Source organism: Meleagris gallopavo, chromosome 1 (genome assembly GCF_905368555.1).
Source record: "Meleagris gallopavo chromosome 1, MGAL_WU_HG_1.1, whole genome shotgun sequence".
In the NCBI taxonomy this organism is placed as follows: Eukaryota; Metazoa; Chordata; class Aves; order Galliformes; family Phasianidae; genus Meleagris; species Meleagris gallopavo.
In genome coordinates, this window is record NC_139404.1 from 168,551,180 (window position 1) to 168,569,039 (window position 17,860).

The 17,860-nt window shown below is 40.2% G+C and overlaps 1 long non-coding RNA gene across 1 annotated transcript; it reads left to right on the forward strand.

The window, feature by feature from the left end:
• The first annotated feature begins 438 nt into the window (after positions 1-438).
• Positions 439-16,511, forward strand: LOC146545775 (uncharacterized). Its single transcript, XR_014881034.1, has 3 exons — positions 439-562; positions 770-898; positions 15,673-16,511. It is a non-coding gene; the product is annotated as an uncharacterized LOC146545775 (long non-coding RNA).
• Positions 16,512-17,860: the final 1,349 nt, after the last annotated feature.

Below are 17,860 nucleotides of genomic sequence, written 5' to 3' on the forward strand. Positions count from 1 at the left end.
AGGAGTTGTAATTCCTCTGAACTGGAAGATAAGTCTCTTGTTTATTATAAATACTGATATTCAGTTAGTCCCCAAACATGTATGTGAAACTAAAAGCTGACTTCAACTGTGATTTGAACATACATCTAAATATTCTTTGCAATAACACGACTGCATATGATATCTGTTGGTACAACTATTTTCATCGTGAAGCCAATGTTGTCTATAACTCAATCACTTAGAGATAGAAAGCCCTTATTCTGGCCTGATTACATATGTTTTATCACTGAAAAAATAGTTCTGATTGTGAAGTCCTAATCACAGATTCGTAGAAAACTGAAAACTCTTTGGCATTTATTGCAAACGTCTGAGTCTGGGAGCTGCATCAGGGACACTTGCCTTTGAGAAGCCTACATTTCAGCCTGATCTCTTTCCTCTCTTCCTCAAAGGAAATAGTTTGCATGTTTTCAACTGGTCATTTCACCATCAGCCTTGCAGACCTTCGATACAATCAGACATGAGCACTACACTCAGACCCTATGATACAGAGAGGAAGCCAGGAGAGGTGGAAATTAAATGGCAGGTCTGTTTTTTTCTTTGGTGGTGGTGGTGGGGGGAGGGGAACAATGACACACCTCTGCTTAGTATTGAGGTCGTGCTTTCCAGCCCTTCTGAGCCATTAAATTAGCTTTTGCATGCGTATTTTTGCTAGCCCCAGGAAGAACAGAGCCCGTATTTTAGATTGAGAACACTGGGATCTTTCTTCCACATCTGTTTTTTCTACTGTCAGATGTTAGCTCTTGCAGCTGAAGTCACCTGCCTAGCAAAACGCTCCTAGGCCTGCTTGACTTAGGATGCAGGACATACAGAAGAGAAATTGACTGAAATAACTGTGGTGCATATTAGAGAAGTGATCAAGGTAAGAACTGCTGTTTCTAATGATCTATAGTGTTTGGCTTTTCAATTATTTGTTTTTCCTTGGTTAGAATTCTTGAGAACTGTACCCATATCCTGTCATTTGATTTCTTGCTGTTGGTGCATGATAGGCCACTGAGGCTTATGGGTCAACATTTGTAGCCTGATGCTGAGGTGCTAGACAGGCCAGAACCAGCTCTGGTTTTTCAAATGGTTGGATTGCTGAAATTTGGTTAAAGCCCTTCCATCTTCCACTCCTCTCACTCTTCTGTCCCTCTACTTAAAGAAGGATATCTTCAGAGGCATACCCTAACCCAAAGGAATTTTTTACATGACAGAGATCTGGTCAAGAGAAGTAAGAACTCAACTGACTGAAAGATTGGGTATTTTCCAGTTATGAACTCATTCTGCCCAGATAAAATCATATTGCAAAACCACTTGCAGCTGCTTTCTGAGGTTGGTCATTCTTGGACTGTGTCTGCAAGTAGCCTTTTCCGTAGGTTACTCAGCCCTAATTAGCAAATTCCCATTAAGAATGGACATATACAACATTAACGCTCTTGAAATTTATGTCTAAGCCTGAACTCCCAGCACATTTGTTAAGGCACTTTATAAAGCCTTACCACACACCCAGAGCTGCTTCTTGCTCTCCCTAGCTCCCTTGGTGAGCCTGGCACAGCATCCTTGCTGAGACCCTTCATTGCTTGGTTAAATCAACCATAGCCACAGAAGGCTCATGGGTATGTAATATGGAAATACTGTGTTTTTAAATGGCACCGTTGCTTCGTTCTTCCTGCAGCTGCTGCTTAAAGTCAGGCTCCAGACAAAGTGATTAAAATCTTTTCCTGAGTCTGTGTGTAAAAAAACAAAGTCAGAACAGCATGTGGGATTTGTGTTGGCTGCGGTTAGCAGTCAGTGAGTGTAAAGGACCTGAGCATCTGGGTGTCAGGTCCACGCACTGTGCTTCTTGTGCAAAAGTGGTCTTTGCTGGTGATGCTTTGTCTATTGTGTTGTCTTAGAACATCCTTCCAAGAAGGAAGTAATGGAAGACAGAAGGTGCCCAGAGCAGATTGCAGCATATGCAAATTTAAAATCTTGCACAAATGAGAATTTGTGTGAATTAATCCCCACAGTGAGGGATACTGACCCTTCCACGTTCTGCCCTAGAACCCAACTATGAAGGACACAGCCCAGAACACTTATACAGGGCTGCGCTGGGCTTTCACTCCCACCCTCTGACCTCCTGCACCTATCACAGCTGCTTTAGGGACATTTTGATCTGCCACACACCCCATGGAGAAAGACCACCCAGAGCAAACACCTGGGAGGTGATTACTCACAGCCCAATTTAATAACAAAACATACTCTACTACCCAGCAATCTCCTGTGCCACACCAGCATCTTCTTTAACTCCTCTATTTAGCACAAGTCAGTAGAAAGGTTCTTGATCTCTGTGCTCAGAAGTTTCCATATCTAATGGCACATTCCCCAGCAGCAGCCATGGGCTGTGCTATCCTTCTCCAATTGTCAGTCAATCATCCAACCTTGCACACAATAAAGAAAAGGAGCATGGATAATCTAAATTAAATGTCAGCTTAGGTAACCAAAAAATCAGCCCTCCATTAAGTTATGTTTTACCTTGCCCAGATTTGCAGAGAGTATACAGAGTGTATTTTGTGTCCGAATAGATCACTTTGTCATTCCTCTTATGTTCCACTGAGATAAATAGGTTCTTATAAGACAAAATTTGTCTTGTGCTAATGAATGTCTGATATTTTGCACCCTAAAAGTGCATACTGTCCTCTACCAACTATAAAGAAAACCTATTTTGATTTAGATGTTTGCATACGGCTGAGTGGGTTCTGTTTTGTAGGTTACTGATTTTCTTTTCAAATGTTGCTGAGATACTTTGATTGTGTAAGCTGTGCTAAACACTTAAATCTTCCAGCTATGATTTGGAGTAGCTTTGTGAATTCACTGTCTTTTTCAGAGAAACTCATACTGGACCCTTACAATCAGTCCTAGCTAATACCTTCACATTTTTGAGCTGAAGGCTTATTTTTGTTCTGTGAAAGAGGTGAAGGGCTACAATACAGAGACGCTTGTAGGGCCTGTAGGACTGTGGCATTATACAACTCATAAATAATGGTCAGCTGGCAACATAAATAACTCTCTAAATCTAAGTCTAGCTAACGAGTGCAAAAATCAATTAACTCCTGGAAAGAGGAGGAATCATAGAATCCTAGAATGACTCAAGTCTGAAGGGACCTTAAAGCCTTCTGCCATGGGCTTTTCTTCTTTTTTTTAACCCACAGGCTGCCCGGGGTCCCATCCAACCTGTTCCTGATCACCTCCAGGGATGGGGCACCCACAGCTTCTCTGGGCAGCTGTGCCAGGGCCTTAACACTGCCATAGTGAAAATTTTCTTCCTAGCATCTAATCTAAATATCTAATCATGCTAGGCAATGCTACTAGTTGGAAGGAACTGGAATTCATAGCAACCTAATTATGCTGAGCAGATGTCAGCGATCTCTAGAGTGCCAACAGAGACTAACCAAGAAGTGACTCACACCATTCCCATTCCCTTCTGCAACCTAGATGGGATGTTATGCATCTGAAGGGAGTTTGGTGTGGATGGAGACTTAACTTTTGTTTCTGGAGAACAGAGAGATGAGCTGGAACTGAATCCAGCAGGGCAGAGGAAGTCAGCAGTTACAGACATCTAAAGAGAAGATGGTGGAATAGAAAACTATTGGGTTGTGACCAGAGAGAGGGATTCTTTAACATCATCTCATCACAAATCACGGAAAAATGAGAGGGAAAAGAGTTAATTTGGTAAAAGCTGTCTGGAAAATCAAGGATACTATTAGGACAGGCCACTAGGTCTGTCAAGGAGATAGATAAAGACATGGAAGCTTACATAAGGGAGGAATATGAAAATGGACTTGTAGCAGTGAATATTTGGGATGATATACAATCAGACAACATTCACTCAGTAGTGAGGAGTAAGGTTGAAGTTGCAGATAAAATAAATACAATGCTAGATATTCAGTATTTAATACAATAGAAGAATTTAAGCAGAGATCTAGATGGGAAGGAGAATGCAAGAGCTCTGGAGTATCCAAATTGAGTTATTAGCATTTAATTCCCAAGGAAGATATATTCTTGATATTTCTTGAACTCCAGGCTTGCACAAAGGTTTTGGAAACTTTGTGAACTGCAGATGGGATACATGGCAAGTTGCTGTGGACACATATAACAAATCCATCTGAAAGCATTTTGTAGTAGGTTCTGTAATGTACACTGTTGTTGAATAGTTGTGCCCCTAAGTTCCCTTTCCTCCGGTCTGTCAAATACATGACATCCATTCAAAGGATGTGGATAATTGCTTATGGATTTGCTGAGCTGAAGCCAGACTAAATAGCCTTATTTCTGAGAAAAGTTACTCACAGTCCTCCTCTTAGACTGCTTATGACTTGGGTAATTTGGCGGTACAGGAAGCGGGACTTCTCATGTGTTGCATCTGAGGCATTTCTGGAGGTTCTTGACCGAGACTGAGAGGTTTTGTATATGAAGAGGGGTGTCATCTGGGGACGTGCTGTGTATATGTGTGCAAATGCGTGTTTCTGTGCTCGCAGGCACGTGTATACAAACCGTCTTATGTAATTCTTCCCAGAACTCCACCGCTCATCTGCTTCGTGCAGACATGACCACACAGAGGCCTTTTATTGTGCTTTATAAATATGTGCCCTTGTTGTCTTATCCCCATTGGTTCTGTTTCCAAGAACAGGATGGATAACAAACCCTCTATTCTCTACTTTTTCTTCTTCTTTTTTTAATTCTTGGATCTCTTGTGGTTACTGTCCCCCTCCAGTTTTCCAAAGAATCTAAAACATTTTTGTGGTTCTCCTATAATGATACCATGTCTAAAGCTGAGTGCCTAGAAGACCACAAGATGTAATATACAAACAAAGCGATCATTTGCTGTAACAATCACAAAAACTTTAATGATATTTAACTAAATTAAAGCCACTTTTCCCCAAACTGATGTCCTGTATTAGCAACTTCTTCAGCTGCAATATCTTCAATATGTCCAAACTAAGGACCAGCTTTATGCTGCCTATTTTCTTCTGCTTTTTTTTCCGTAGTAGATACTGTTACCTTTAAAGATAACCTACCCATAACCTTCATGTTCTTTGATGTGTCCACAACAATTTAATGGACAACGAGACAATTTCTTTTGTTCCAAAAGTTATATATAAAGTAATCAATTTAGGTGATTTGTTTTTTGTACAATCAGTATGTTTTACTGAGAACTACTGATCCTATGCTTGAATAAAACAAAATGACATTGGAAGCTTCCATTAGTTGATTAGTCTCTACTGTTGTTTTATGTCCTCTCTCACTGAAGAAATACTAATATAAAAATACAAGCACCCTTTCTTCCTCATAGTTGCAAGAAGTGTGGGAAAATCAATAGATGGTCACATGGCACTTAGGAGAGACGGAAAGGTTGGCTAAGGGGACAGTGAGAAAGAGACAGACAAGGGACAGTCCTGTCTACCTCTTAGAGTCAGGGCCAGGGGTATGCTTTAGATAGGCAAGCTGCCACAGATTAATTTTAGTTGGCTAAGAAAAAGATAAAGAAAAGTTGTTCCTCAGATACTCAGGAACTGGGTCTGAGTTAGGAAGCCTTCTGAAATATATTCCCACTTAGCCTAACTGGCTCAGTGACCACAGGTCAATGAACATGCCTCTGGTGTCTGTCCATCAGTTCTGCACCAAGCCCCTGTTCTGGTACCTGCAGCTCCATGAGACTTGGCTCCAAACAATTTCTGATTCTTTGGGACAAGAGAAGGGATGGATGGATCATAAACTCATTTCAAGGACACTGTGAGAAAGGCAGGATCTTGCAAAGACTGGCAACCTAGTCTACACATCCTCAAAGTCTAGATGTGTTATTTCAGTTCTCTTTCTGGTTGGTATCTCAAAAACTGCTGCAGAAAGCATGTGTCTGGTGACTCAGGAATTTTGTTGCTCAGGAGGAACTTAAATATGGCTCTTGTGTGTCCTCAGCTGGTGTCTTAACAATAATATTTTACATTTTCTTTCTCTTTTTTCTGGACATGTTTTTGATTGTCCACGAAGCTGATTGCATCTATGCCTATATCTCCTGCTTTGTCAATGTTCTGCCTTGTAACCAGCTCTGCTTTTACAGAGAATCATAGAAAAAGTCTGTGGCATGCAAATCTCCTTGTAAGAGCAGAAAGAGATGTAGAATAAAAAAGCAAAAAGAAAAAGAAAAAGAAAAAAAAAATCAATGATTTTCTAAGTGTCTCATTTTGTTTTTGATGTGATTGTGCATACTTGCAATCATTGAAATTACAATTTATTCATTCATTACGGTTGAATGAGAGTAATCAGGAAGCAGCATATTGTTAAGAAGAGCGTAGCAATACAACTTCACAGGCTTTTTTTTTTCCTTTATGCTGTTTAAGTGCTCTTATATAAGTCTTGCAGAGGAGTACACTTTTCTCTTTTGTATCTCACATAAACCTAATGAAGAGAAAAATAATTCTTCTTTCTATTTCAGAAGTAAAACTAGATATCCTCTGGGATATCTAATAAAATTTAAATTTCAGTAAATCAAACTAAACTGAAATGATGATTGAAACTTCACTTTAAACTGATTGAAAGTAGGACTCCTCAGGAAGTTGATAGAGTTTCATAGCATCAGGAAACCTATACATTTTAAGTAAATACAGATGCATTACTGAAGTCCCTTACAGCATTAGCAAATAGATAAATCTAGGTACTAAAATGTATATACACACACAAATATTTTAGACAACTGCTTATGGAGAATCTCCTCCGCTCAAACTTTTTAGACACTTCTAGGAAATCCCTCAAATGCTCTTTGAACTGCAGTCACTTGGGATCAGCCTGCCTATATGTTAAATATGCATCCAGTAATGTGTCTGTGGTGGAGCTTCTGGGGTACCACTGTATAAGGTAATGAAATAAAGATGACAGTAGTTTGGAGGTTGTCCAGGTATTTATCAGTCACAAAGAGATGTGAACAATATTGTCACCCTCTGCAATCATTTTCTTGTGTGACTTCTGATATTTCAGAGTCAGCTTGACCCTCCAGTGGGCTGAGCCTTTGCATTCTTGAAGAGATGCTCTAGCCATAGGCTGAATGAGTTCTCCTGTTTGTGGACAAGAATCCCTACCTATGTCTGTCCTGGATTTCTCCCCTGTCCAATATTAATCTTCTTTTAGATTCTGAAGGAAGATTTCATTATCTGATAAGTATTAGTATCAGTTGCAACTGGGAGTGTATGAAAGAAAACTGGAAGCTGATGTTTGGATGGGTTGAAGGTTGGACTGGATGATCTTAGTGGTCTTGTCTGACCTTAATGATTCTGTGATTCTAAATCGTACACTACTAGTACCTGAAAAATGTTTTCCAATGAAAATCTCAGCCCTTAGTGTTAAAGAAAACTGAAGGACTTCTATATCTAGCCATTTATTTATTTGTTTCCAAAAAGGCTTTTTTTTTTTAATTAACATAATTTTACTGAATGGGAAACATACTATGGAACAATGAGAAATTTGCAAGACATTTTTTTACTCGGAGCCTGAAACAGATAAAGAGTATGTATGTGTAGCATGCTGAACTGAAGAACATGAATATAGAAGGAAGTAATGTTGAATGCTTGGGAGTGACTCTTTCCAGAATTGCAACCAAAGAAAATACAGAGAACATAAGGTTTGTCAGTTTGCTCATCAGAAGAATGGCCTGATGCCATAGGAAGCTCTTTTCCGGCAGGAGAAAATTGTCAATAAGCACAGGGTCTGTATCTATGCTGCCATGGGAAAAAGGATCATGGACTGATCCTGACCCCAAAGTCAGGTGGTGCACACTGGTCCTTATCCACACGAGTTGGAGCCAGACCTTACCATAGGAGATCACTCTTGGGAAGAGTTAGCTGAAACTGCCTGGAACAGAGCCAGGGAAAGAGATGACAGCTGAACAGTATGAGCCCTTTTCTTGAGTTACTATTATAAATGTATACAGAACATAACTTTTTAATTTCTTTATTGAACATTATAAATGTATCAGAATCATCTTCAGGTAAATCAATTTTAGTGGCAGTTGGAAATTTCCGAGGGTGTTTGAGACATCTTTTCCCTTACAATCTAGATTGAAACACTCAAACACTGAGGCATTAGTATACCACGAACATGGTAAAATAAACTTATCCGAAGCCCAGTGTATGTTCATCTCAAGAATGCAGCCTATCTTTCTTCTGTGGATGAAGTCTTTTACGGTGTGTGAACTCTGGCAGAGTTCTCCATGCAGCTGTGTTCCCTTTATGAATGAGGTATCTCATGAGCATTTAGTGAAGGCTGATGCTACAGCTGAATATCCTGCCCATGGTGTCATTTGATAAAGAAGACTGGCTTCTTCTCTAAAAGCTGCGCCAAAGGACATCTTGATCTTCATATACCCTTCCCCTATTCAAGACAGAACAATGTATTTAACACATACATTGTTATAATAGCTAATTAGACTTTATGACATTTTCATGAGGAGCAAGAAATGATGATAAATATGTGACTAATGACCTGGGAATGGATCAGCTATTTTATCATAAATGAATGCCAATGAACTGTAATTTTCTGCTATAGTAGGATTTCAGCACCTGGTAATATCCTTAATAAACAGTAATTAAAAGGTTAATCTGTTGTAGAAATTGCTTTTCTCTGAAGCCACCTGAAATCAATTTGAACTCAATTACAAGTGGTTATCTATTGTTTATGTGGCTAAATATTAGAGAATACATTCCTGCTTGTCAGGAGCCATTGGAGCATGTTTTGAATGTCATGATCAGAGGTGATTTTGAATATCTGAATGCACTTTAATGAGCATAGAAAAGCCATTAGAAAATGTAATCAGTCCTATTTGATGACTTGACCTTGGGACTTTGATAACAAGCGATCTGATCATTTCTGTCTTAAGTGCCAACTGGATTGCTCTGGAAATCAATTGACCATTGCTTGCTCACCAGGAGGTTAATCTTCCTTGGCAAAGAGGAATCAGTTACAAAACTTCTGTGAGTTATATAAGTAGGTTCAGAATACTATCTCTGACAACCTCACAAAATATGAAATGCAGCTGACTTTGGATGCTCAGCTACATTCTATATTGCACATGGTTATTTGCACTGAACGTTGAGCTACAATCCACTTTGCAAAATAAAGAGTTTATATGTTGCTTTATTTTTATGGAAAAGTGTCTGAAGCTGATACAATATGGGTCTAGCATAACTTGTATCCCATTTATATGTTGACTGGAACTAGCACTTCCTGCTGTACGGGAGGACCTGCACGTCCATGGGTACAGAGTCAGTCAAGGGACAAAAGGAGTGCAGATTTCTTAAACAATAGATATAAAATTGTGCCTAACATATAAAATTTTGCCCACATTTCTTGTCACAGGCTTAGATCCAGATCAAGCAAATGCTTGAGTTTGACTGTAGTTTCATACATACGAATAAACAATATTAAAGCCTGCATATGCTCTTGTTTAAGGATGGAATTGATCCCAAGTGACTGTGGATGCTGGGAAATTTAGACATCCTCATCAAATGAAGAGGTAGAGGTGAGAGAATTGCAGCTCCAGAGAGGATTTCCTTTTTCCAAAGACAGATACAAAATACAACTGGAAGCAATTTCCCTTTGAAATCTTTTTTCCTCTTCAGAACTAGTATGGAAATTTAGAGGAAAGAGGCTAGGATCTGGTTCCTATATGTGATATTTGCAGGACTTAGTACCACAGATTTCAGCCTTTCTGTATTCACTGATTTTTTGGGGATGAGAGTTTCTGAGAAGTCAGTAGATTTAACTAAGGCATATGAACATGAACAGGAGATGATTTCAGGTATTCCCAGCTATCTGTCACACAAAAGTGAAAGGGTCTCAAAATACATGACTGCCCACACTGTGTGAAAAAAATGATGGTTTAGTATGTAAGTTTTTAAAGGAGAGCTATAAGAAAGAAGGGGACAGACTCTTTAGCAGGGTCTGTTGTGACAGGACAATGGGAAATGATTTTAAACTAAAGGAAGGAGATTTAGATTGGATACGAGGAAGGAATTATTTTACAGTAAGGGTGGTGAGGCTCTAGAACAAGTTGCCCAGAGAGGTGGTGGATGGATGCCCCAACCCTGGAGATACCCAAGGTCAGGCTGGACGGGGCTCTGAACACCTGATTGGGCTGTAGGTGTCCCTGATCATTGCAGGGCAGTTGGACCAGATGGCCTTTAAGGGTCCTTTCCAACTCAAACGATTCTATGTAATCAGTAACAATGTATTCAAACATACACACCAGATCTGTTTTACAGGCTTTACTGTACTCTGTAGTACAATGGTAGAGACATGCCATAACAGTTAAAATACATTCTCATCACTTTTATGAGGAGATAAACAGATTTTTAAATATAAAATCTATTTTTAAAGTCCTCCTATAGAATCTTAACAGCCACTTCCCCAAACATCTGAACACACTGAAAGGCAGTTTCCTTTAAAGGCATCACACTGCACTTCTTGGCTATTTCCAGCAGTGAATCCCATGATTGATCTGATGTCACTTGTAAATCCCAATTAGACTCTTAGCTGAAAAATCGTGGTTGATAGCTTCAAACTAAGTGAAATTTTGCAAAACCACATTCAGCTTGTTGATGGTAAATTTTCCATTCTGTAATATGCTTCCACCCAGAACACTGAGTTTTGATTAAATTAGATTGTATAAAGTTTCCAATTTGGATAGTAGAATGCTGGAGTTTAAAAGAATGATTATAAATTATACAGCTTCTTTCTTTTATCTTCCCTTCCTTCTTTCCTTCCTTCCTTCCTTCGTTTCTTCCTTCGTTTCTTCCTTCCTTCCTTCCTTCCTTCCTTCCTTCCTTCCTTCCTTCCTTCCTTCCTTCCTTCCTTCCTTCCTTCCTTCCTTCCTTCCTTCCTTTTTTTTCTTTTTTCTTTTTTTCCCCAAAGGAACATGGGAATATTGTTTCAAGTGAGCAGCCTGACAGACAACCTGTATGAATACATCAAAACAAAAAAATAATTACAGATTTTATTTTGTTTGAACTGGGGAAGCACCTAGAACATTAAAGAAGAAAGGAAAAAAAAAAACACAAAAACAAAGCATTTCTAAGAATGAGTTTCCAGTTCAAAGACTCTATAAGCTTTGCAATGATTTTGCTGAAAAGTACTGGGATTCAGTTCACACAATTCTGTGTAGGTGTAAATTGTTAGCTGCACAGCTCATGGACAATTCACTGCTATGTTGTTATGATTACAGAACACACTGTCTTTCATATACTTGTATGCTATAACGATGAAGGTATAAACAAATAGATGGATTTGATAGCCTTTTGTTCTGTATTCAATGAACAGATTAATGTAGTGAAGGGCTAATGGTCTGTGGTGTTAACTGGCGATCAGAAAAATTGAGGGGAATTTATACTATAAACTAAAATTCAGGACATCCAAACAAAGTTTGAGCCACAGCTGTGATCCAGTGCATAGACTGCGGGGTAATCCTTGCCATGTTGGCTGTTAAGGGTATTTAGTGAGAAAATTGTCTTTTTTGTTGGTTTGTTTTAGTAAATTACATATAGAACGAAACTAAATTGTGGGGAGAAGTTACCTACTCTCTTTGTCAACATATTATCAGAGATGTCCATTGTGTTCCATTATGTTTTGGTCAACTGGACAATTGTGTACAATTATCAGTGTTAATTCCACTTAATTTTAAGCTTATTGTGAATGAAGTTGATAATATCTTGAGTATTGCTATCTTGATATTAACATTCAACTACAGCCACATTGCACATGCACATTTTCAGTTGATTCTGTAACCTTGAAAGACTTTTACAATTTATTTTCCATGCAGAGTGTTTGTATCAGATATTGCCAGACTTCTGAGAGTTTAAGGGAAAATTCTGCCTCTGTATTATATCCCGGTGAACTTTTTATTTCTGAAGTGTTTGCATTCCCCAGGAGAGGGGGAAAAGGTTTGAAATTTGGCAGGAGGAGGCCATTGAAGCAGGAATATACCATTTTGCTACATCCAAGAAAATCTGCCCAAATTTGGCCAAGTTATGTGCCTTTGAAAAATGTTATATAGATTGCTGGCAGCAGAGGACTCTGACTACTCAGAGTGTGTTTCCTCCCCACCATGGAAGCAGGGGCTGAACACACTTTCCCCTGCAATTCTGTTCATAGGCACTGTTGGGTCATTGTGGATCTCTTTGTATCTTTCTCACCTTCTGTCTATGCCTTTCTTTTTCTTCACCTTTGGCTGAGCATTGAAAAAGCACTGAATCTAAGTGCTGAAGAAGAGAGATATGTGGAAAAGAAATACAAAGAGATCTGGTGTGGAGTAGAGAAACAAACTGTAAATTGGTGTAGGGCTGTGAGAAACCAGCAGGAAGAAGACAAGTTTGGGAGAGTGACAGACTGAGGTTGAAACAAGGAAATGGTCTTGGAGAGACTCAGAGAGACTCAGAGATTGCTGCTCTGCGGCTGCATTGGGAAGACATCTCCAAGCTTCTGGAATCACTTTTCTTTTGTTGTCACTGTCTGCAAAAAAAACATGGCCAGACTGTCTCTCCAGGAATACAAAGTATTGGAGGAGGCATCAAACTGTTGTCACTGTCTACTGACCTTTGCAGTGGGGGTCTGGGCAGTACTGCAAAAGGTCCTCCTATTTGTCCTATCCCATGTGAGTGCTCAAGGGTGCCATCTGCCTTTCCTGTTTGCTTCTTTCCTTTTTGGTTGAGGAAAATTAATGCACAAAATGGCCTGAAAGAACATTTATTAAGGACATGAAGTCAAGCATTTCAGTGCTAGAAAATGCTGAAAACACATTTTCTGGGCAACCATAGGCCTGAACCTTAATTAGTGCACACACCTTAGGAGCCAACCATTAATTACATGATCACATGCCATTTTTTCCTCCACAAGTTACAAAAGTTTAATTGGCTGAGCAATCTTGAGCATGTTTTATACAGATTCCTTGGACTTTACCCAAGCTGTTACCAAAGAGAGATGCACAGAGCTATGGGCTTGTCCTAGCAGACAAATCTATGCGTATTATGCAGGTAAGAGTTCACACTACCACACTTGTTTTGTTGCCAATCATCCAATTTCAGCTAAAAGACTGTTCAGTATAAGGAGTCATCTTTAATTGTGTTTTCTCAAGGGCCTGGGAATTTGTAGGTAGATTTGTCATCTCAAGAAATCCCCTTGAAGATAGTTGTTGATTCTCAGTGCCTTGAGAAAACCCTGGAGGTGTAGTTGGGAGCTATATGGGAGGGGTAACGGCCTTAAGTTGTGCCAGGGGAGGTTCAGGTTGGATATTAGGAAAAGATTCTTTTCAGAAAGAGTGGTGAGGTATTGGGAAAGGCTGCCCAGGGAGATGATGAAGTCACAGTCCCTGGAGAAGTTCAAGAAACTTGTGGTTGTGGCAGTAAAGGACATGGTTTAGTGGACATGGCGGTGATGGGCTGATAGTTGGAATTCATTATCATAGGTGCTCTTTTTCAACCTAAGTAATTCCATGATTCTATGATTCTATCTGGCATTCTCTGCTGCTCTTGCTGCCATACCAGTAAATGAAAGGATCTGGTCAGATGGGATAACCCCAATGTATTTCAATACATCCTCATCCAAGGGGTTGCCAATTGCAATTGGGTGAACTTAGCATGACCTAAAAGGGATGTCTGCAGAACCAGCTCAGCTGTTACACCCATGGTGTAGCAAGTACTGAAGGAGATCAGTGTCACAGTACTTAGCAGCGTGTGCTAGGTCAGTCTTTGATGTGCTATTAAGCATATTAATATACATGCACTTAAGCATGTAGCTTAAGTGCACAAAGGAGATCTAGAGGTGAGTGAAAGCTTGTAAATAACAGATAATAAATAAGATTTGATGTGTAGGGGGTAGGGCGAGTCTTCCATGTGGATATTAGTTCAGTTTGGGCTCTCTGGCATTTGCACCACTAACCAGTGTTACTTCATTCATGTTTCTCTTAATCTCCTTGAAGGCCTTTACTCCTTCCAGGTGCAATCCTGAGTGAGAAATCCTGGTCTTGCTTGATCATTAAGAAGAGCTTCTTATCAGATAACATCCCTATGCATAATGCAAATATGATCACCAGCTCCTGTTCAGAGTATGTGTTGTAAAGATACCAAACAATCAAGAGTTGAACTAAATCTGTATGGGTCCCTTCCAACTCAAGATATTCTATGATTCCATGATTCTATCAGCTCTCTGGCTGTGGGAATGCACAGATCTCAGCCAAATCAAAATAAATAAATGCATACAGCCACTTGCACCTCTCCTATAATCTGAGCCAGATCATGACCTTTCTATTGCAACCCAGCCCCCTGTCTCTTGGGAGGTAAACCTTGCTCTGCCCTCTCTCTTAGGATCAGCACTACCCATATGTCCTGCCTCCTGCTGTATCATCTCCTATGACTCACATTACTGATGCTTACATTGGCTACAGGTAACAGCCCTTTTCCACACCTTTTTTTAGCCTCACATCCAGGAGTAGGGGAAGGACAACCACTGTTGCTGACCTCCCACTCTCTTTGTCCCTTTCTCTACTCTACTCCTGAAAAAAATGGTGAATAAAAGAGAAGAGTCTTCTTCCATTTTGCTGAGGGAGCAATGAGAAATATCTTCTACAGCTCAGTTTGGAGATGCCTTCTGTTTTTCACTCCCTCAGTATCTTTGCCAGTGACTGCCTGGTTTCACCCAGTCTTGGCAGCAGCGTATCTGTGAACACAATGAACTTCCCACAGAAGTCATCCCCAGCCCTGGTAACTGAGGACAGGTTGACCACTCTTCAAATATCTGCAAGAATTTTTATTCCTATTTCAACATTTCAGCTGATTTAATTTTGATTGAATAAAACAACTCCCCATGCACTTCCAAAACTCAAAGGAGAGAGGCAGGAATGGAGAATTCTACAGATATTTGTGAAGGAAACAGAACATCTTCTTATAATGTAATTTTAAGTCGTTCAGTGGTGAGACACAAATCCTACGGCACTGAGCTCTTCATTGTTTAGCTGATGGTTTTTCTGGATGGAAAGAACCTGCACCTTTATTATCAGTGATGAGACAGATCATCCCAAGTTTTTAAAATAAATCTTCCCTTCCCTCTGTCACATTCTTCTGAAATGGTGCATATCCTTGAAGCATTTGTTTTTCTGGGAACATGAGGTACCGCCAGAAAACTACTTAGATCATTTATTACTCCTGAATATTTAGAAATCGTTAACCTTTACACACTCCACCCAAGGAAGCACTGGAAGAGGCTGGAGCATTTTTTTTAACTCTTTCACTCTTACTCCTCTTATTAAACGTCCTGTTTTGTTGTGTATCTTATGTCCTGGCAGTTTAGTGCACATTTTATGATCCGTGTGATTCTGCAGGGATACATGGATAGGGAAGTCATAATTTTTCTTATAGGCAGAAGGATCGATACTGGGGGTTGTTTCCACTGTTTAAAACATTAGCATATCCAGATGTTACCAGAAATGGTGAAGAGGTCCAGCTAAAATGCAGAACAGATGGGATCTTTGCCCTAAGCTCTTTTAGGGTCAAAGAGCAAACCTATTCCCCATTTTGCCTTTTCGTATGGAACTAGAAATGGAAACAATAAAACTTCTCAAAAGGCTGTTTTCCCTGTTTCTAGCAGACGAAACCTGGAGATGGATTTAAGCCCTACAAGCCCCATATGCAGTTAAACTTTCTCACTGGCTGATGAGCAGTGGAGGACAAAAGCAGGCTGGGTGAGTAGTTCTTTATTTCCTGGACTGAAGTCTGGCAATGCTTCCCAGACATGCCCAGTTCCCGGCACTGCGCAGCTGGATCTGACTTGCCACATGCCCAGCGTGAAGCAGTGCTGCCTGCAGCTCAGCCACAGGACCCCCATCACAGCATGCCAAGCGCTGGAGTTAATATCTGCTCTTTGGGCTTGCCTTTGGACCACAAAGGGACCCTAAGGAAATATTCCTTTTCTTCTTCACCTCCCACATCAAGCATTATGAAGAGAAGAGCTGTATATTCTTGAAGACAAAAACTCAGTTTTGAGAGACCATTAGTATTAAGAATATCATCGATTAAGTAACATCTTTGTTTTCATTCTTTCTTTTATTTAGATATGCAATTACAAACAATAGGTAAGTGGAGCCAGGTGAACTCCTCAGGATGGTGTTTTGTCTTGTGAAAAACACTTTGTGAGTTACATATGAAACCTAGGAAACAGCTTCAGTCAAAGACAAAGACAGCAATTCTGCGAAGTTGCTGTCAATGCACTCTGGTGATTTCAAAGTGAAACAGTTCAACTTTTCAGTTTGAAAAAACATTTGTTTTTATTTTGAGGTTTTCCTGCCTGCAATAAATGAAAAGGGGTGAAAAGTTTAAACACAAAAATGACGTGTTTTGTTTCAGGTCGAACCAAATGGATTGCTTGGTCCAAAATGGAATTTTGGAGTTTTATTGTTTTACCAAGAAAATACAGTTTCATTTCCTGTCAACCCAAATTAAACATTTTTCGTAATTGTAGGCTTGCTGTGCCGAATTCAAAAGCCAGTTATTCCTCCTGCTCTTTAGGAAGAAGTCTTGGGAATTAATTTTTTCTGGGAAGTGAGGTGAGCTTTCACAGCATGCGTGTGTGGGAAGGTGATGAGGGAGTGGAACTGAAGAGAAAACTAGAAATTGGTGAAGGTCCAACTATCACTGTAAGTATGGGATTACAGTTGATTGGGTCTTGAAGTCATTCTGGATAGTTATTGTTTTCCAGCACAAGAGTGGCTTGGGGCTGGGATCTTTCTGCACAGCCCAGCTGCAGGCCAGCTGAGCACTGCTGAACTCTCAGGCTGTGTACCTAATCCTTTGGAGGGACAGGGTTGTGCCCTGTGTGTGAGCAGCTCCTGGTGCTCATCGCCACACTGCCACCAGCACCTGTGATGTGATTCCAACCATAGCTGTCCTGTCCTGTCAGCACATACCCAATGGTGTGTGTTGACTTGCTGTGCTTGTAGCTTTGGCCAGAACAAGGCAGGAGAGCTGCATTTGGGGTGAAGATTATGCGGTGTGCAGACGTATGTGAGTATTTGGGAGACAAGTGTGTACTGTGCTTCATTGTTTTAGTTGGCCTGATCTACTATAAAGTTAACACTTTCACATTAAGATCTGTTGGGAACATCCGTTGGAAGACCCTGCAGCCTGTGGCCTCTATAGTTGAGCTCCTTTCCTAAGAGAAATATGATCTATCTCTACAGTTTAAAGGTGTTGGTGGGCATCAACTTCAGTCAGATCTTCTGGCCAGCTGAGGATACAAATCACTGAAAAAAAGCCCAGCTGCAGGCCTGTGCTGCAGCCCATGTGTAGCTCATAGCTTACTTCCAATTGATGAAGTATTCGGGATTATGAATTACCCTGTAGGGCACAGGGAATGGTATACTTCTCAAATGAATTCAGCATTGTAATTAAGCTAATTATACCATAGTCTTCAGTTAAGGTAACAAGTCGCTGCTATGCTTGCATGGATTATGCAGCACGGTAATATACTCTACTATATTCCAGCACGTGTGTAGCCCTTTGCTTCCTCTTGCTGTACTTCTATATGATGGCCCATGGAGTGCTATTACTACCTCCTTAAGCTCCTTGTGTATTTTATCCTGGCCAGACTGCCTGCCAAACATGGGAAGGGAGTGGACAATTCTTGGAGCCCTTCCTTGAGTAGCAAAAGTCATTTCATGTTTTTCTATGTATGCATGTGTATGTGTCCCACGCAAGACAACAGCCACAGGAGGAAGCACATCATGGCACATGGACAGTGTCTCCACCAAGTCACCCGAAGAGGAACCTTTTCTGAG